Source organism: Rhipicephalus microplus, chromosome 1, assembly GCF_043290135.1.
Source record: "Rhipicephalus microplus isolate Deutch F79 chromosome 1, USDA_Rmic, whole genome shotgun sequence".
Taxonomy (NCBI): Eukaryota; Metazoa; Arthropoda; class Arachnida; order Ixodida; family Ixodidae; genus Rhipicephalus; species Rhipicephalus microplus.
This window is the reverse complement of record NC_134700.1, coordinates 39,027,863-39,046,444: the sequence shown is the minus strand read 5'-3', so window position 1 is coordinate 39,046,444 and position 18,582 is coordinate 39,027,863.

The following is an 18,582-nucleotide window of genomic DNA, read 5'->3' as shown; positions in this document are numbered from 1 at the left end:
AAAGTGCCGAGACGAGAAGCGGGAGAGGAAGACCCGCGGTGCGGCGGCTCGGTTACGGAGTACTTTCCAAAAATATGTATCAGCGGGCTTTCCACACGATCCCGTTGCGTCACCCTCCTTCGAGCAAAGAAAACCACAAAGCGCCACCTGAAGAGGAGAAAATGAAAACGGCCCCTAATTGGAGCCACGGCCCGTGTTTTCTCAGGCATCAACTCAGAAGATTGATTGATATGTGGAGTTTAACGTCCCAAAACCTCTATATGATTATGAGAGACGCCGTAGTGTAGGGCCCCGGAATTTTCGACCACCTGGGGTTCTTTAACGTGCACTCCGATCTAAGCACACAGGCCTAAACATTTCCGCCTGTATCGGAAATGCAGCCGCCGCAGCCGGGATTTGATCCCGCGACCTGCGGGTCAGTACCTGAGTACCTTAGCCACTAGACCACCACGGCGGGGCCCAACTCAGAAGAAACCTGCGCTTTCTCTTCTAAGGAGAATGCACTAGAGACCCTTTTCGCCCCACCTGCTTCTTTTTGCATTTTGTTTAACCTGTTTGTCGCGTGCACGCTGACTTCACTGGTGGGACTGTTTCCCGTCTAATTGCTCCTTATGATAAAGTAACTGCCCATGACTTTGACGTGCAATCCTCTTTTCTTCTGATACCGCACATCAGTCAGTGGCTCGTAACTGCCCATGACTTTGACGTGCAATCCCCTTTTCTTCTGATACCGCACATCAGTCAGTGGCTCATCTCGTTTTTTTAATTTTTTTTTATTTGGGCATAACACATGCAGGGTTCGCTCACGAGGTAAGGCAAAAAGAAGACTTAAACCCACTGACTAGGCCGTACCTCGCTGGGGTAGCAGAGACAGCAGATTCGAAAGTTGCATTCACTAGAACATAATAAGTCAACATGAACATAATCACTAGTACAATAAGAACATGATCGCTAACTACAGTAAGAACGTAAGGACAGTAATGATATAGTAACAGCAAGAAAATAATCGCTAAGCAACAAGAACATAACAATTCAGTAACCAGTAATGCTTACTTGCAGAACACTTAGTACCAATTCTAATGTAGTAACCAAAGATATTAACATTCACACAACACATCCAATGATTGATTGATCGATTTGTAGGGTTTAACGTCCCAAAACAACCTATATGATTATGAGAGACGCCGTAGTGGAGGGCTCCGGAAATTTTGACCACCTGGGGTTTTTTAACGTGCGCCCAAATCTGAGCACACGGGCCTACAACATTTACGGCTCCATCGGAAATGCAGCCGCCGCACCCGGGAATCGAACCCACGACCTGCGGGTCAGCAGCCGAGTACCTTAGCCACTAGACCACCGCGGCGGGGCAACACATCCAATTCCGAAGAAAGAAACACGTTCATTATTGGCTGTTATAATTCATGAATTGTTTTACAACTTGTGGCTATTTTAACAACATTAGAATACATATTACATAAAGACATAGTTTCATACTCAATGGTTTGCATGCCATAGTTTGTCCTGGCCTTCTTCATTACTATTGATGTGCGGCGTAAACTGTACCCTGTGTCTCGACTGAGGTACCGGTTTGAAAATGTCTCAAAGTTGCTGGAAACTCCTTTGAACAGCCGAATGCAAATCTTCGATCTGTAAGAGTTTCTAATGTCAAGGGTATTGTAGCGCATCATTAATTTAGAAGACCCTATGTATTGATTTGAAGAGTTAGGCAAGCGAACAGCTCGACGCTGTAGTACTGCTAGTTTTTCTATATCGGTTTCGTTTCCATTCCCCCATACTAATAAGCCATAGCTAAGATGCGAATGTACAAGTGAAAAGTACAGTTGTCTGATGAACTTGACCGGCAGATAGCATCGGATTCGTCGTAGTAGACCAACAGAGCGTGCTACCTTGGTGCGGACCTTATTTATGTGCTCTGACCAGCCAAAATTTTTATGAAATATAACACCTAGAAAAGAATGGCTTGTAACATGCTCTAGTTGCAATCCACAGTATAAAAGTTTTACACCGTAGCTTATTTCTCTATTCTCAGAAAAAAAACCGTAAACTTTGTTTTCTTCGCGTTTAGGTTAGGTTGATTTACATATAGCCATTGGTGAGGTTCTTTTAACCAAGAATTTGCAGTAACTTCTAGTTCCTGAAGGTCAGCACCAGAAAGAAACACATTAGTGTCATCCGTGTACATGATCATTTCATCTGTGAGTGGAATGTTTACTATATCATTTATATACGCGATAAACAATAATGGCCCTAAAATTGAACCTTGTGGTACCCCATATTTAATCGAGCTTTTGTCTGAACTCTAATCCTGCAGGCAAGTATACTGCAATCGAGAATCAAGGTAACTATTCATAAGTTCTAAGGCTGCGCCACGAATGCCATATACGTGGAGCTTGTTAAGCAATATTTCGTGTTTTATAGAATCAAAGGCCTTTCGAAAGTCTAAAAATATAGCATTGGTGAGTTTTTTTTCTTCAATATACTTATAATTGTATCTCGGATTCTTAATAATGCCATTTCGGCTGACATTCTTTTGAAAGCTAATTGTTTATCCGAAATAATACCTTTATTCAGTAGAAAGCTATTAAGGCGCTTATGTACAATCTGCTCAGCTATTTTTGAAAATCATGGGAGTACCGAAATCGGTCTGTAGTCGTTTCAGTCATTGTGATTCGCTCCCTAAAGATTACTGCAACCAAGCTAGCTTCACTTTTTCAGGAAAAAATACCAGTGGAGAGCATACTGTTGCAAACATGTTCCAATGGACCACATATTATGTGAGCAACTGCTTTATTAGGTTGAGCTTTGATGCCATCCTCTCCAGCGGCTGACTTGTTACTCAAGGAGTTAATAATGGAAAAAAATCTCACTTTGAGACGTAGGCGTAAGAAATAATGTCTCGCTGAAATGATTATTAATGTAACTTTCATAATTTCGATTTGGAAAGAACCAAATATAGAGGTTGGAGCACCAGCTTTGTTAAATGATTATTAAAGAGATGAGCTGCATCATTACCGCAGTACTTAACATCATTTACAAGAATCTCTGATGGCACATTTTGCGAACACGAACCTATTATCTCGCGGTATATGTTCCACATTCTACGACCATCACTCATGGAAGTTTCAAATTTACGCGTATAGTATTTAGATTTCGCTTTCTTCAGATCACTGTTGAGTTTGTTCCGGACTTGTTTGAACTCATTTAATAATTGGGGGTTTCTCATCTTTGAGAAGTGATTGAATAGTTTGTCTCTGTGTTGAATCCAATTATATAGTTTATGATTCACCCATTCCTTTCTAGCTGTTTTAGGCCGGACCACATGGGAGAAAGGAAATGCTACATTGTATATTTCTTTCACTTTGGACACAAATGAATCGTAATACGATGCTGAGGGATTTCGTTCAGCATAAACATCAGACCAATCTGCATTGGAAAGTAATTTTTGAAATAGCTGTATACTTCGACTATTTATAACACGCTTGAAGTTGTGATTTCTATCAATGCGCATAGAGAATGGTAACGCAGCGAATATCGGCAAATGATAACTTATGTCAGAGCTTAGCACTCCAAAACATGTTACGTTTTTTGTGAAAGAAGTAAAACATAAATCAATCAATGTTTTTGAGCTCGGGGTTATCCGCGTAGGAAGTTCTATGAGGTTTTCACAACTATTTGTTAACATAGTTTCAATAAGTTGGATACTTTCATTATTTTTTGAAACTAAGTCAACATTGGAATCACCAACAATAATCGAATGGAATTTTTTCATGTTAGCAAGTTCAAGCACTGAGTCCATATAATGAAGTAATCCTGTTAGCGCACCTTGCGGTGGGTGGTAGACAGCAACAATCAGAATGTTTATAGAAACTACAGCAACACATTGAAAATCATCGGTCACACACGTAAATTCAGGCAAGATTTCGCAACCATGGCATTAGCGAGCATACAGAGAAACACCACCACCTCGTTTTCTGGAACGATAAAATGAAATGTGCTTATAACCCGAAAATTGTATGAGATCATGCTCAGCCGCATACCACGTCTCTGAAAAAGCTAGGAAGTCAAAGCAACAATTTAGTTGCGATAGGTATGTCTCCATGTCAACTTGCTTACTTATTGAAGTTTGCCTTTTCACATGTAACAGTGTAAGCCCTTTTTCACAAAAACAGGTATTCTTCACTACCAAGTTGTTAAAAGATGTAGCACTGTGATAGGATTCTATATTTGCGGAAGTTAGCAGCGTTATAAAATCTTAAACAATTTTTTCTAAGTCACTTTCCATGGCCAGCCTTATTGAGCGAGCATTCGGCTGCTTGCGCACAGAGATAGTTCCCTGTGAACTCCAAACGAATTCATAGGTCAATTCCCTTTCCGGGTTATTCGCAAGCCACAGTAACCGCTTCTTTGTAGGAGTCAGGTTATCAAAGAATTTAATACCCTTTGTTTACCCCTGGTGGTCGAAATTTCCGGAGCCCTCGAATACGGCGTCTCTCATAATCATATGGTGGTTTTGGGACGTTAAACACCATATATCAATCAATCAATCAATCAATTAATACCCTGTGTTTTGCTCCCGAGATTTTTCTTCTTTTCGAACCACGCAGTTTTATTGTTCTTGAGGCAAAGCGCACAAGAACGACAGGATCCCTACCCTCTTTTGCACGCAGACAGTGCATTCCGTCAATATATTTTTCAGATAATGACGGCAAGTCAAGCTGCACGGCAATAATATTTATTTCTGTTAGCAGGTTTTCTCCTTCTCGTTGAGCCAGATCATGAATTTCCATTTTCTGTCTGCGGCTGCACTGTTCTAGAGTGTCCATTTGCTCTTTTAATTTTGAAAGCACTGTCACGTCTTGTGACTGTTCAACAGCCTCTATAAGGCGGCGTAACTCACCGATACCTTGTTCCTGCCAATTTACAGCATCTTTAAGGTGATTGTGGGTATCAGACAAATGCTGCACTGACCTTTCGATGCTCTGCACAGTTTCATTCAAGCACATCAGTTTATCTAACTTTGCTTCGAGCGCTTTCATTTGCGACAGCTTTTTGTTTATTTCAGCAAGCTCAGTTTGAAGGTTCACAGATTGGCCTGCTGTGTCAGTGTTCCCTTGAGCAATTTTACATGTAGGACATCTAAGTGACTTTTTAGTCGCATCTTTCATCGTCTGAAACGACCTAGCTGTGATGCCGCTACATTTCCCGATGTGGAAGTCACCGCTGCAGTCAACACATTGCATGATGACACCATCATCACTAAACGCTGTTTTACAAAAGGAATAAGGCTTTGCAGTCATTTTTGCTCGAGGGAAATGATACACATGTGAAGACAATTTAAACAGTTTTTAGGACAGCAGAAGCATTGAAAGTGGTGAGTGATAAATAAGAATGCAAAATACTAATGCAGACACTTTCCACTAACCTGCAAGAATATCAGGTGTGCGTTTAAACGGGATCCACCTATGCCAATCGCTACCGCTGGTGCCCGAGAGAGTCCGTTGGCCAGCTGTCGATCCTTTTGTAGGCTCCGTCAGTGGTAAGGTCGCGTGTCTCGGTAAGAGTCACGTGCTTCGGCGATCCGTAGTAGCAGCAGTTTGTTGCGATGCAATTTGATCCGGTAGCGCAAAAACGTCAAGTGATAATTGTCTGCAAGAATATCAGGCATGAGTTTAGACGGGATCCACCTACGCCAACCAGTATCGCTGCTGCCCGAGTTTCTGCTCTCCATCAGGAGGATTCCACCGAACAAAAGAACACAACTTGTTGGAACTCATACAAGCCTTCGACGTGAGCCGCAAAGTGTATGAGACCCCATACTTCAAGTTGCAAGCAGCGGAAAAATTACAGATAGAATGCATCATCAAAAAGCCATATAAGCTACCACTTGGCTTACCGATCGCCACATCTAACAAAAAGTTTAAAGCACAAGGTATGTGTAACAAGCTACACGAACTAATTGAGGCTCATATGAATGCACAATATGAACGACTCTCACAAACCCACACAGAAAGAACCATGATACACAAACTAGGCATCACGTACGCTGGCCACAGTGGGGATTCAATTTTATTTATTTCAATTCGTTTGTCATTCACAAGAACATATTCCCACTACTTTTGTTGTAAAGGCATGGCCCTATAACTCGCAGAGGAGTTGTGAAGGGGGCCCATATGTCGTATTCAGCTATACAAACACTAGAGTGCGGAATAAATTAGAATGGCGGGGATAGAATGGAGATATAATTCAAACATTTCACGAGAGAAGGAACCAGTGTAGGTTAATTTTATAACAGATAAACGACTGACGTTCTGTTAGGTCTATTGGTAGTTTGTTCCAAAGATGTGGTGCGGTATGTGTGAATGTAAATGACGCGTATTTGTGCGAGACTTCGGAGTGGTTAAAGTACTGAATGTAACTGATCGTATCGGGTATGGGGTGTTTCGGTAACTGATTTTTACAGAAGCCACCGTATAAATTCATGCATGATTTTATACAGCAATACGAGAGCATGTTAATCAATGCAGCGTTTCACAGAAAAATGGTAAGTATGAGGTCTGCAAATATAATTGAATTGGCTTGTTTTAGGAAGAAAATAGCTTGGAACCCTATGTTCTGTGCTGTAATTGGCAATAATTGGCAATAAAGTGGTGGGGTATGCGAGTCAGCATATTGTAAAGGCGTATGTAATTTGCGAATGTATGGGACTGATATAGAGTGTGGGAAGGGTGTGCAAAAAATGTAACACCGTTTACACAATACTGATATTTTCTTCTCAATGGGGTTTTTTTCTGTGTATGTTTATGCTAGTTTAACTGGCTGTCGAAATAAACACCAAGAAACTTAGTGTGGCTAACTTGCTGCAAAGGAAGACTATTGAAGTTCCACAACGTAGTGTTCATTAGTCAAGTGTTTTTTGCAGTGAATAATTTAAAGTTATTTGGTTGTGTTTGTGAGAAGGTGATTTGCTTGAAGCCCGTTATATAGCTTTAGCAGGACATCAGTACCTTTTTTGTGAAGTTCGGTCTCCATTTCAGCTGTGAGAAAGATGTTGGCATTGTCTGTGTATAAAATGCAGTCTTCTTGAGATATATACACTCTTAGGCAAAAGGGTGTTAAAAGGGTGGGTAGTTCGTCGTTTTGGGTACTAATGGGGCTGCAACAACCATTAATTTCTTTAAGGAGTAACAGCACCATGTCCAACTGTTAGTCCCCACTCTAGTTCAAGGGAACAACATTTAGTCCTTACATTCACACCTAAGCGGGTAACTGTTACTCACATAAATCCCCTCAAAGGAGCCTCGAACGAAGAGAAAAGAGGCAAATAATGCCGCAGCAGGCACGTTTTCGACGTGACTGAAGAGACCACAGTCGGACAGAGTATATTGAAAGGGCGGTGTGTGCGACAAGCCAACGTGAACCAGGAAGCATACGCCGTCATCATCGAGGTTTGTGCGAACGATTTTCATGATTTTACTTGCTTAATACCGAGCAAACGATGACATTAACGTGAGACGTGTGCTGTAGCGTGATGTTGCCTTGAGGGCAACTGAGTGCGATTGGCGCTAGTACGTGCAATCGCCTCCCGTCTCACATTTAGTGATGCCGTAACGATTGTTCGAACCTTACTATGCTTCAGTTCTGTTTGTGGACGTTGCCCGGGCTGCATGATTGATTGAGTAAATCTGTTACGTGTCATCGTTGCAAGTGATATCTAGCGTGAACGAATAATGCTCGCCTTTAGGCAAATAATAAACTGTCTGAACTACGGTCCGCGTAACTGTAACGAACGTACAGCCAAGTGACGGCGTCCAGTAAATTGTATGGTCATTGCCGTGAACTGCGAGATAACTGTTGATTGATGCAACTTTCAGTGCGCGTGCTCTGTAATATGCATGTGTTTACTTTCCAGCATTATTTACTTAAGGCAGGTAACACCAAAAACACGTCTTTTTCAATCGCACTGCCCGTAGGCCGGGTGTAACTTGAGTATTCTCTTTTTCAGCTTGATGCCACTAGGCTGATCACCAGAGCTCACTGCAACTGTAGGGGTGGTGTTGAAGGTCATTGCAAGCATGCAGCAGCAGATGTATCTTTTGTCAACAGTGAAGAGTCTGTCACAAAGACGTCACAACCAAACAAATGGAAGTCGCCCTCCAACAAGCAACTAAAGCTGTACACAAAAGGCGTGCCATTTAAGAAAATGTTCCAACCAAAAACATCTCCCGTAGTTCTCGCATCATTCATACCACAAGATGTCGTGAAAATGAACAGTTCACAAGGACCTATGCTCAGAGCATTTCTAGATTTGAAAGAAAATGCAAAGAGGCTCGAAGAGCTGCTTCCAAAGATTTTGTGTTCATCAGTTTGTTATTATTCACTAGAATGTGAAATAGAAGATGTTACAAACATGGAACACATCACGATTGACAAAGACGTGTGCAGTTCTATAGCTGTCAGGACCATTCAGCAAAGCTTGTGCCCAGAATGGCACAAACTCAGGAAAGAAAGACTTTCTGCGAGCTCCAAAGCCCATAGGGTTCGTGTGCGGCGGGAAAAGGATTTTGAGAAGCTCGACCTTGACCTTGTGCACCAGAAGCACTTTTACAATGAAGCTTGCCGGTATGGAACTGCAACAGAACCCACTGCATGAAAGACCTATGAGGAAGAAACAGGCCGCACAGTCACCCACATCGGTCTTGTCATCAGAAAAGTGCAGATCTGGCTTTGTTGTAGCCCGGATGGCCTATCACAGGATGACGATGTCATCTTGATTGAGATCAAGTGCCCATTTCAATGTCTGCATAAGCTAATTCATGAAAATGCAACTCTAGCTATAGACTACTTGCATGTGGTCAATGAGGATCTGCATTTGAAAGAAAATAATGCATACTATACACAAGTTCAGGTGTCACTGTACGTTTTGAATACTGAATTATGTCACTTTGTTGTGTACTCACCACTCCAGCTTGTTGTGATCAAAGTGAAGCGAAATGAAGAATTCTTGAAGTTTATCATTCCTAAGATGGAATATTTTATTTTAAATTTTAAAAGAATGAGGTAATGAACATTCATTCCCAAGTGGGCTAAATACCTGCAAGGCTAGCTAACCTGATTTGTTACACATTACTGCATTCCCATATTGCTGGGACATGTTTTTTTATGCAGCATGGTATTCATGTTATTTCTCTCACTCTAAGTCATTAGTTTTTGCTCACAGTGAAATAAACATATTTTGTGTACTCCTGCTTGTGATAATTTACAAAGAATTGATTTGTTGAACTGAGTTTATTTCATATTTACAAAATTGACATTATGAACATTCCGTCTCAAGTGTGCCAAAAACCAAGGCCAACCACGCTATTCTGTGATGCACCGTTGTGTTTCAATATTTTGACATGTTTTCATGCAGTGTGTTATGTTTTTCCTGTCATTTTAAGTCATTCTTCTCAAAGTAAAATGAACATATATGGTGCAGTGCAAATACAATCAGTCTTTTTTCTATGATGTTGCATCACCAGATGGCCTTGTTGCTCAGTCGTCCTCTGTCTTCGTCCCTACAGTGCACGGTGAAGTTCTCACAAGCTCCTACATTTGTAATTATATGATGATGCACAGTTTCTGCAATCAAGAAGCTTTTTAATGTGATAGGTCAATACCTGTGCATTTAAAAACTCTAATGGAGAGTTCTAAAATCCAGAAGAGTAAACAGGCTGCTTGACTTAAGTCAAAATTGCTAGGAGTACTAGTGAAGGCCTTCGTTGGTTTGTTTACATCATCTTTAGGTAAAGTAAAGGAAGAACCCCCAATGAATGACATAAAAGCAGAAAACTGTGAAACTGTGAATGAACACTATCCCTTGTGTGTACGTCCTACTCCGTATGCTTCACAAGGACAGACAGACCAGCACGTGATCGATCCACAGCTTCAATTTATGCATGCTTGCATTCATATAAGCAGTTACTTTTGTTACAGCTTCCCCAGTGAGACTACAAACATGAATGCATGCATGAAATGCACGAACACTTGACAACAGAAACTATTCTTCCAATGTTTACACACTTTTTACTTTACAGTAGGACGCAGAAATAGCCCAATAAAAGAAGTAAAAAACGTATGCTCCCAAAATTATACGCACGAAAGTATATTTTTGCAGCCTGTAATGTTTAAAATAGGATCAAAAGTGTTGAATATGGTGGCTTTTAGGACCATTGCAAACTCTACATTTCATCACAGCTGAATTTCGAATATTGGCTTTTTGCATGTTTGCGAGTCGGCAACGCGTAGATACTATCTTGTAAACATGGCTTCTAAGTTCTTGTGGTAGCCTTCCTGACAGAATGTTAAACACATTGATCCTTCGAATACATCTTTCCACATGGATTTGGTCGGAAACTATTTTATATGTGCGTGCAACTTCTGGAGCATTGAACTGTTCATTGATGTGAGCAAAAGGGGTAATTTCTAGGCTAACCTTACGAAATTCTAAGTAATAGCAAATGTGGGGGAAGCCCTTGTCGGCCAACACCAGGTCGTCTTCCTCGAGCAGGTCAAGCAGACCACAGTTTGCCGTAATGTAAGTAGCGCTAGCGCGGCCACCAAACACTTCAGAAACATATGAAATGAATCTTGAAGGAGCTACACCAACAATATACTTGAGTTTGAAGTTGCTCTTGTAACTGCTCAAGCAGTTCTCTTGTTCGCTGACCTCTGGTGGCATTTCCATAGGCACCTCCGTGCAGTCTATGATAACCCTGCACATCGGGTACTTCTCCTTAAAAGACGGGGGCATTGTTTCCTGTACAACCTCGCGCGGAAACCAAACAAGCCAACCTTCAGTCTTGGCATGCAGCAGATCAGGCACAGCATAAAACACACAAGAAGAAGTGGTTCGGTGAACACTGAAGAGGGCACCAAGAGCAGCAAATGTGAGTCCATGCTTCATCTTCATCAAAGAAAGGAGGAGACGGCTTGCAACGGTGATGTCTGTTGCCCGAGGAGTCCTCATCTGCGTTATACATAAAGTGAATTAACACGTATTCACTATTACATCCAAAACTCCGCGGAAAGTTTGCTGACCACCATATTCATGTTAATTTTTTTCTGCATGACACTGAAGTTGGCAGTGCAGATTTTAGACTTGTTTGCTATAGGCTGTAAACGATGCCATAGTGCTGGAAGAATAGGGCATGTCCTCTTGTCTTTGAAGTATTGTTTTTTCAGTGCTGTGGCGTAATTCATGCCTGTAGTTGGGAAATTTATACAAGGAAACTTCAGTTATCAACAAACAATGAGCAAGTGTGATGGGCTATGACACTATTTTGAGGTTACCATGTCAGCCCATGTGATTCACATTTTGTAAAAGTAAAAGGGGTTGGACTTACACACCATAAAACAGTCAACATGGTAGCTTTAGTAAACAGCTTATTTGACAAGGCCTAAACTGCAAGATGAACAACATATTTGTGCACAAGGCTGATACAAACCATACCTGAGCTAGCATTCCAAGAAGGATGGAAAAGCAGGTAGCTAAGACGCCAGTCAGGCCCTTCAGGGCTTCACCATTTTCCTCGCCAGGAGAGAGAGATTCATAGCCGCAGAATGCCTTCGGGGAGAACTCGTGCACATTTACTGTACCGGTGCTCTTGTCACCGGATTCACTTTGAGGGACATAGTTACGTTTCGTTTGGTTGTTTCCACTCACCTCTCGCTTGTTGCGCGACATTTTGCTGCTGCCGCCAAGGAAGCGGAAGACGAGAACTTTTCATCTGCTGGCACCTTGAGGAAACGACCACTCCGACATCATCTGGATATAGAGACCTTTATTCGTTTCTTTATTTTTCACTGTCCCTGTACCCCTGGTTTTATCCCCTGTCTCCCCATTCAACCACTCTTACAGTCCAATCGTAACGCACCACTCTTACAGTCCAATCGGAACGCACGGATGTGTCTCTCCTCACCACAACCTCGAAGACCCACCGCATCTTGCCCACTCATCGGTTCTCCGCCGTCGCTCAGGTTTCTTTCACACCGGTTCCCGGAATGATCGATGACGGGCGTTGCCAGGTCGTGGAAAAGCGCCTCCGAGCAAGTTCCCGCGATGCCGGGCTGGCAGGCCATCAATACAATTGGCCCGTGCGCCAATGCCGTCGCCTCCGCTGATGGTGAATGTCCGGCGGACGCGGACGTGTACCTTCCACGTGTACCGGCCACCTGTAGCCTAGCTTGGTCTCCTGTAAGGCGCCATAATTGCACCCCTTGGGGCACGGGAGTTGTCGCGTCCTTTGTGGCCAGCAGACAGTCATCGTCCCGCATTCCGGTGGCCCTGCTTCCTTGTTGGCGAGGAGTCGCAGGCCACGGGGAGGGGTACCATAAGTTATTCGGGGAACGCACGAAGTTCGAGCCCAACACCTCCTCTCCAACTGTGTTGCACTGTATCTATGACATGCGACACAAACACAACCGCATATGCACACATGTTCACTGGCTCGACACGTGAGGCACCAACTGTCACTCGTACCTCGTTGACTCCGTCGCGCGCACGCGCTAACAAAGCATACACCCCCTTAATACGCCGTCCCTTTTATGCGTCATCGTTAGGAGTCACTAACCGCGACATTGCGTCGGCATTAGCGTTTATACACCCCTTTTTGTGTTCAATTTCCAGGTTATACTTCTGTAGTGCCAACGCCCCGCGTGTCAGCCTAGCGCTCTGCGGAGTGGTTAGAGTCAGAAATTTGAGAGGGTTATTATCGGTAATCACCTTGATTTTAGCGCCAAACAGCCAAACATTCAACTTCCCCAGTGCCCAAATGATTGCATAAGCTTCCTTTTCTATTGTGGCCCATCGGGTCTGAGCCGGGCTAAGCTGCTTGCTCAGAAAAGCGATAGGGCGCTGCTTGCCCACCAGATCCTGCAGTGCCAGGCACGCACCAACGGCGTAATTGGATGCATATGTAGCGAGGATAAATTCTTTTCTCGGATCTGGTGCCTGCAACGCCGACGCCTGCACTAGACAGTTTTTCACCTTGTCAAAAGCTTCCTGCGCCTCTGTATTCCAAGGTAATTTCTGCAAAATACGTCGGCCAGTTAGGTTAGTCAGAGGCATAACGACTTTGGAGTACTCGGGCACGTAGTCCCTATAATAGTTGGCTAGCCCTAAGAAACTACGAAGCTGTCCCTTTTTTTTCAGGAGCCGGGATCTCCTTTATCGCCCTGACCTTCTCTGGATCGATACCGTGCTTGCCTGATCCCACTTTATGCCCCAAGAATTTTACTTCTTGTTGTGCAAACCGACATTTGCTTACGTTGAGCGTCAACCCTGCCTTCGCTAGGGACACAAGCACCTTGTTTAAATGTTCCAGGTGCTCGTTCCAGTTCTCAGAGTATATCGCTACATCGTCAATGTAAGCGCAAGCATGATGTCTATGCGGAGCCAGTACACTATTGATGGCCCTCTGATAGGTACTGGCGGCATTCTTTAACCCAAAGGCATCACTCTCCATGCGTACTGGCCTGAGGGAGTGGCAAAAGCAGTACAAACCTGCGCGTCCTCGTCGAGAGGTATTTGCCAGTAACCCCTGAACATGTCTAGCAGAGTTATGTACTTAGCCTTCGCTACTTGGTATAACAGATCAGTCGCCACGCTCATGGGAAATGCGTCTGTTTCTGTTATTTTGTTGAGTCTCCTGTAATCGCAACAGATGCGGATGCCACCGTCCTTCTTTGATACGCAGACCAATGGATACGCGTGCGCACTTTCAACCGGGTATATCAATCCCCACTTCTGTAGCTCATTTACCTGCCTCTCTACTTCGTTCACCAGCGCCACCGGCACTCTGTATGGGTATGCGCGCCTTGGTTGCTCTCCTGCTTTGATTCGTTTTTTATGGATTCCCACTTTGCAGGTGCCGGGTTTGTTTGCGAATACCCTCGGGTGCCTCGCGATTAAGTCTCGCAGCTGTTCGCTCTGTGTGGGCTCCAGGTGTGCTACCTCATCAAGCTGCAGCGTCACCTGCGGCTCTAGCCCGCATGGTGGGACCGGAACCTCTCCAAATTCCTGATTGCCTTCGAATATCACTCCTACTGCAGTTACTCGGGCGTATATGCGCGAAGCTTGTAAGCGTGAATGGTTCTGCGTGAACCGTCCTCGAGCTCAACTAAATAACTGTACGGTCACAGTTTTGCAACCACTGTGACCGGTCCTTCCACTTCGCCACTAGCTTCCCCTCTCCTTCCTTCTCGAGCCATAGTACTTGGTCCCCTGTGACAAACTGTTTGTCTGTGGCCCTCAAGCTATAGCGTCCTACGTACTCCTTCTGAGTGACTTCACTCTGTCGGGCGGCTCCTTCGCTAGCTTCTTCCAATCTACTTCGGAGCTTCACAAGATATTCCGCTGATGGCATACCCAATGATTCCGGCACTTCCCAGTCTCCTGACCAAGCCCTTTTGAGAATGGATAGGGGCCCGTTCGGCACCCTGCCGTACATGAGCTCGAACGGTGACCGCCCTGTAGTCGCATGTGGGACCTCACGATATGACCATTACAAAAACGGAATCATCGTAATCCACTCGCGTTCATGTTCGCTGACTATGTGAGAAAGCATTCTTTTTGAACTTGACGTTCCAGCGCTCGACTAAGCCGTTGCTTTGTGGGTGATCGGGCGTGGAAAATCTCGGAGTTGCCCCAAGTCTTTGCAACATCTCCTGTGTCAACCTCGACGTAAAGTTGGTGCCCTGATCTGAGCAAATTGTCTCTGGCACCCCGTGTTGAGAAAATATCTGCAGTAACGCGTCACATGTAGCCTTTGCCGTTAGTGAACGGCGGCATACCTCCTCTGGCCATCTGGTATGTAAGTCTACGACACAAAGAGCATAGCGGTGACCTCTAGCCGAAGGGGGTACCATAGGACCGATGCAGTCTATGTTTACTGTCTGAAACGGCGCGCTGGGCCTGGTCAGGGGCTTTATCGGAACCCTATCTATCTGCCTCGTCAGCGATTTCACCAGGTCACCATGGCACGACCTACAGTACTCCTTTGCATCTCGCGACATCTGCGGTCAGTAAAATGAGCTTTTCACTCGTTGTAGTGTTTTCCGTTCTCCTAAATGACCTGCCCATGGTGAATCGTGAGCCATTTTCAGCACTTCTTTGTGCCTGTGCCATGGTAGCACTAATTGTTTGCAGATACAACCCGCGAGGTGTTCCTGATGATACAATAGCTCGTCTTGAACGAGCGTGCCATGCGTTCCGGCCTTTGCCTGCGCCCAAGCGTCTCGCAAAGCCGGGTCTGCTCCCTGAGCCTCACTAAACTCCTGTCGTTTGCTTTTGAACGGCTCGGAAACTTCGCTGTTGCTCTCCACAGTTATGACGCCTGCCATCGCCCGTTGCTCCTCGCATGCCTCATCTGACAGCTCTACTATAGCTTCAGTCTCCTCGACTGCTGAACACTCGTCTGACACTATGTCACGTTTAACCCTTTCCTCGAGAAGCTGTGCGTAATCGTTGGGCGTGATTAGCGCGTCGGTGCCGTCTAGCAGCTTATCTGTGATTGCACAAAGCACGGCTGACTGCACCGCCTCGGACATCACGTAAGGACTTCCTTCAGTAGCTATGAGCGGCACCTGTTGCCCGAACGCTCCCGTCAACTTTATCTGCGAACCCATACCATCGTTCTGAGGTACCACTGCTTTTCTGATGACGCTCACCTCCGCTCCTGAGTCTACCACGGCATTTAATGATCGACCTGAGCTCTTAAGCTTTACAGTTTCCAGTGAGTGTTGTTTCTGCTCTTTACGCTGCCACAACCTGTCTGTCATTGCTATTTCTGACCCGAATGCAGAAGCCGTCACCCTGGCGAACACTAGACCATTTTGTTGTCCTGCTGGCCTAGTGCCTTGCCTTGCTCCTGAGTCCTTATTGGGGCAATTCCTGGCAATGTGGTCGGTACCCTTACACTCAAAACAACACCTTTTCCCGTTTCCGCCCGTGCGTGTATCTACCGCTGTTTTAGCTTTCTTTTGCCGCTCCTCTACATTTGCCTGCTTTTGTGCTGCCTTGCACTTTTCGCTCTCCTCGAATCTCTCCGTGAGCCTAGCTACGCCACTGGGCAGCAAAAAGGACTCCTGTTGATTACAAATGACATGCGCTCTCGCTTCCGGGCTCAAACATTCTTCCAAGCGATCCACGACCACTAGCTGCTTGAGTTCCTCGAACGTGCCTATCTTTAAACTCTGGACATAATAGTCGAAATAATTCTCAAGGTGCACGGCAAACTGTTCCCAGGACTCCCTTTCTCTCTTTTTCGATCCCGCAAACAGCCTCTTGTACTCCGCCGCCGAAAGCCTGAGACCCTCCAAAATGCTTGACTTAAGCTTAACATAAGCTTTGCGCTCCTCTGCTGTAAGCCTGCACAGCAGCCCGCGTGCCCTTTCACACAACTGTGGCAAAACTAGCCCGGCCCACCATTCGCTCGGAACTTCATACGACTCGAGCGTTGCCTCAACATCCTCGAACCACATTGGCGCAAGCGCCTCTTGGTTCGGCATTGGTGCCCGTACAGCCTTTAACAAGCTTGTGAATTTCAGTCGCCTGTCTTCCTCTGACCTTCCGCCAAGCGCTACGCTGTCATCGCTCTCGTTGGACTCTACCCCATTACGGGCTCCTAGCCGCTGGCTTTCCAGCATCAAGCGCTGCTTCTCTGTTTCCACCTCAGCAATTTTTAATTGAAGCTGGAGCAGCGCTAGCTGCTGTTCCGACTCCGTATCTGACGTGCCTCTACCATGACCCCCCGTGCCGCTGTCGGCGACTCCCAACGCCTGCGAGTTTCCTGCCCCGTCCCCATTCATTTCCGAGTTGTCCCTTTCTCTGTCTCGTAAGTTGTGATGCTTTGTCATCGCCTGCGCCCAACAGAAAATCAAGAGGCTACTTCGCCTCTTGATTTCTTGAGGCGACGTAGCCTCTTCGCCGCAAGGCTACTTCGCCTGAAGTAGCCTTGCGGTGCGCTCTTCCTCCTCGGAATCCGGTGGACTAGCCTTGCTTCGTTGATCCCGCAGCGTGGTAATCAGTTGAAGGTGGTTGTCGTCAGTCTCGGTCGATGTCGCTCACCGCTGTCCGCCTCAGTTCAGCCATGCAGATCCTGCTCGACTGCACCAGTTACGTTCCGTTTGGTTCTTTCCGCTCGCCTCTCGCTTGTTGCGCTACATTTGCTGCTGCCGCCAAGGAAGCCAAAGACGATAACTTTTCATCTGCTGGCACCTTGAGGAAACGACCGCTCCGACATCATCTGGATATATAGAGACGTTTATTCGTTCCTTTTTTTTCACTGTCCCTGCACCCCTGGTTTTAACCCCTGTCTCCCCATTCAACCAATCTTACAGTCCAATCGGATCGCACGGAGGTGTCTCTCCTCGCCACAACCTCGAAGACCCACCGCTTCTTGCCCACTCATCGGTTCTCCGCCGTCGCTCAGGTTTCTTTCACACCGGTTCCCGGAATGATCGACGACGGGCGGTGCCAAGTCATGGAAAAGCGCCTCCCGAGTAAGTTCCCGCGATGCCGGGCTGGCAGGCCATCACTACAATTGGCCCGTGCGCCAATGCCGTCGCCTTCGCTGATTCTGATTGTCCGGCGGACGCGGACGTGTACCTTCCACGTGTACCGGCCAACTGCAGCCTGGCTTGGTCTCCTGTAAGGCGCCATAATTGCACCCCTTGGGGCACGGGAGTTGTCGCTTCCTTTGTTGCTAGCAGACAGTCATTGTCCCGCATTCCGGTGACCCTGCTTCCTTGTTGGCGAGGGGTCGCCGGCCACGGGGTGGGTAACATAAGTTATTCGGGGATTGATTGATTGATATGTGGGGTTTAACGTCCCAAAACCACCATATGATTATGAGAGACGCCGTAGTGGAGGGCTCCGGATATTTCGACCATTTGGGGTTCTTTAACGTGCACCCAAATCTGAGCACACGGGCCTACAACATTTCCGCCTCCATCGGAAATGCAGCCGCTGCAACCGGGATTCGAAGCCGCACCCTGCGGGTCAGCAGCCGAAAGCTATTCGGGGAACGCACGAAGTACGAGCCCAACAGACAGCGATGTGACTGCACTGAACAGAAGCCTCACAGGCACGACTGTCAAGCAAGCAGCTTAACGTAACAAACGATGCTTTTATGTGTGAGCAGCTTTCTTCGTCTGTGTTGAAACCTGAACAAATGGGTGGTTCAGACACACATTCATTAGCGCAAAATTTTGAGACACGCTGTGAAGAAAAAATTACGCTACATACCTCATGCCTCGACAGTTCCCTTTCGTCACACGGGGGTGGGTCATCTGGTAGTGATTCGACCACTCCACAATCATCATTTGATGAAATGGAGCTGTCTACAGGCTCATCTTCACCGACTTCCTCATGTAAACTGACACTGCTTGGGTCTGAAATGTAAGGTAAAGCACGAGTCCTTTTTGTCCTTCTGGGGATGGAAAACATCAGGATACACGTTTTGCATCTTCCGAAGACAAGTACCATTTGTAGCACATATGACATCAAAAGCAGCCAATTGTTAT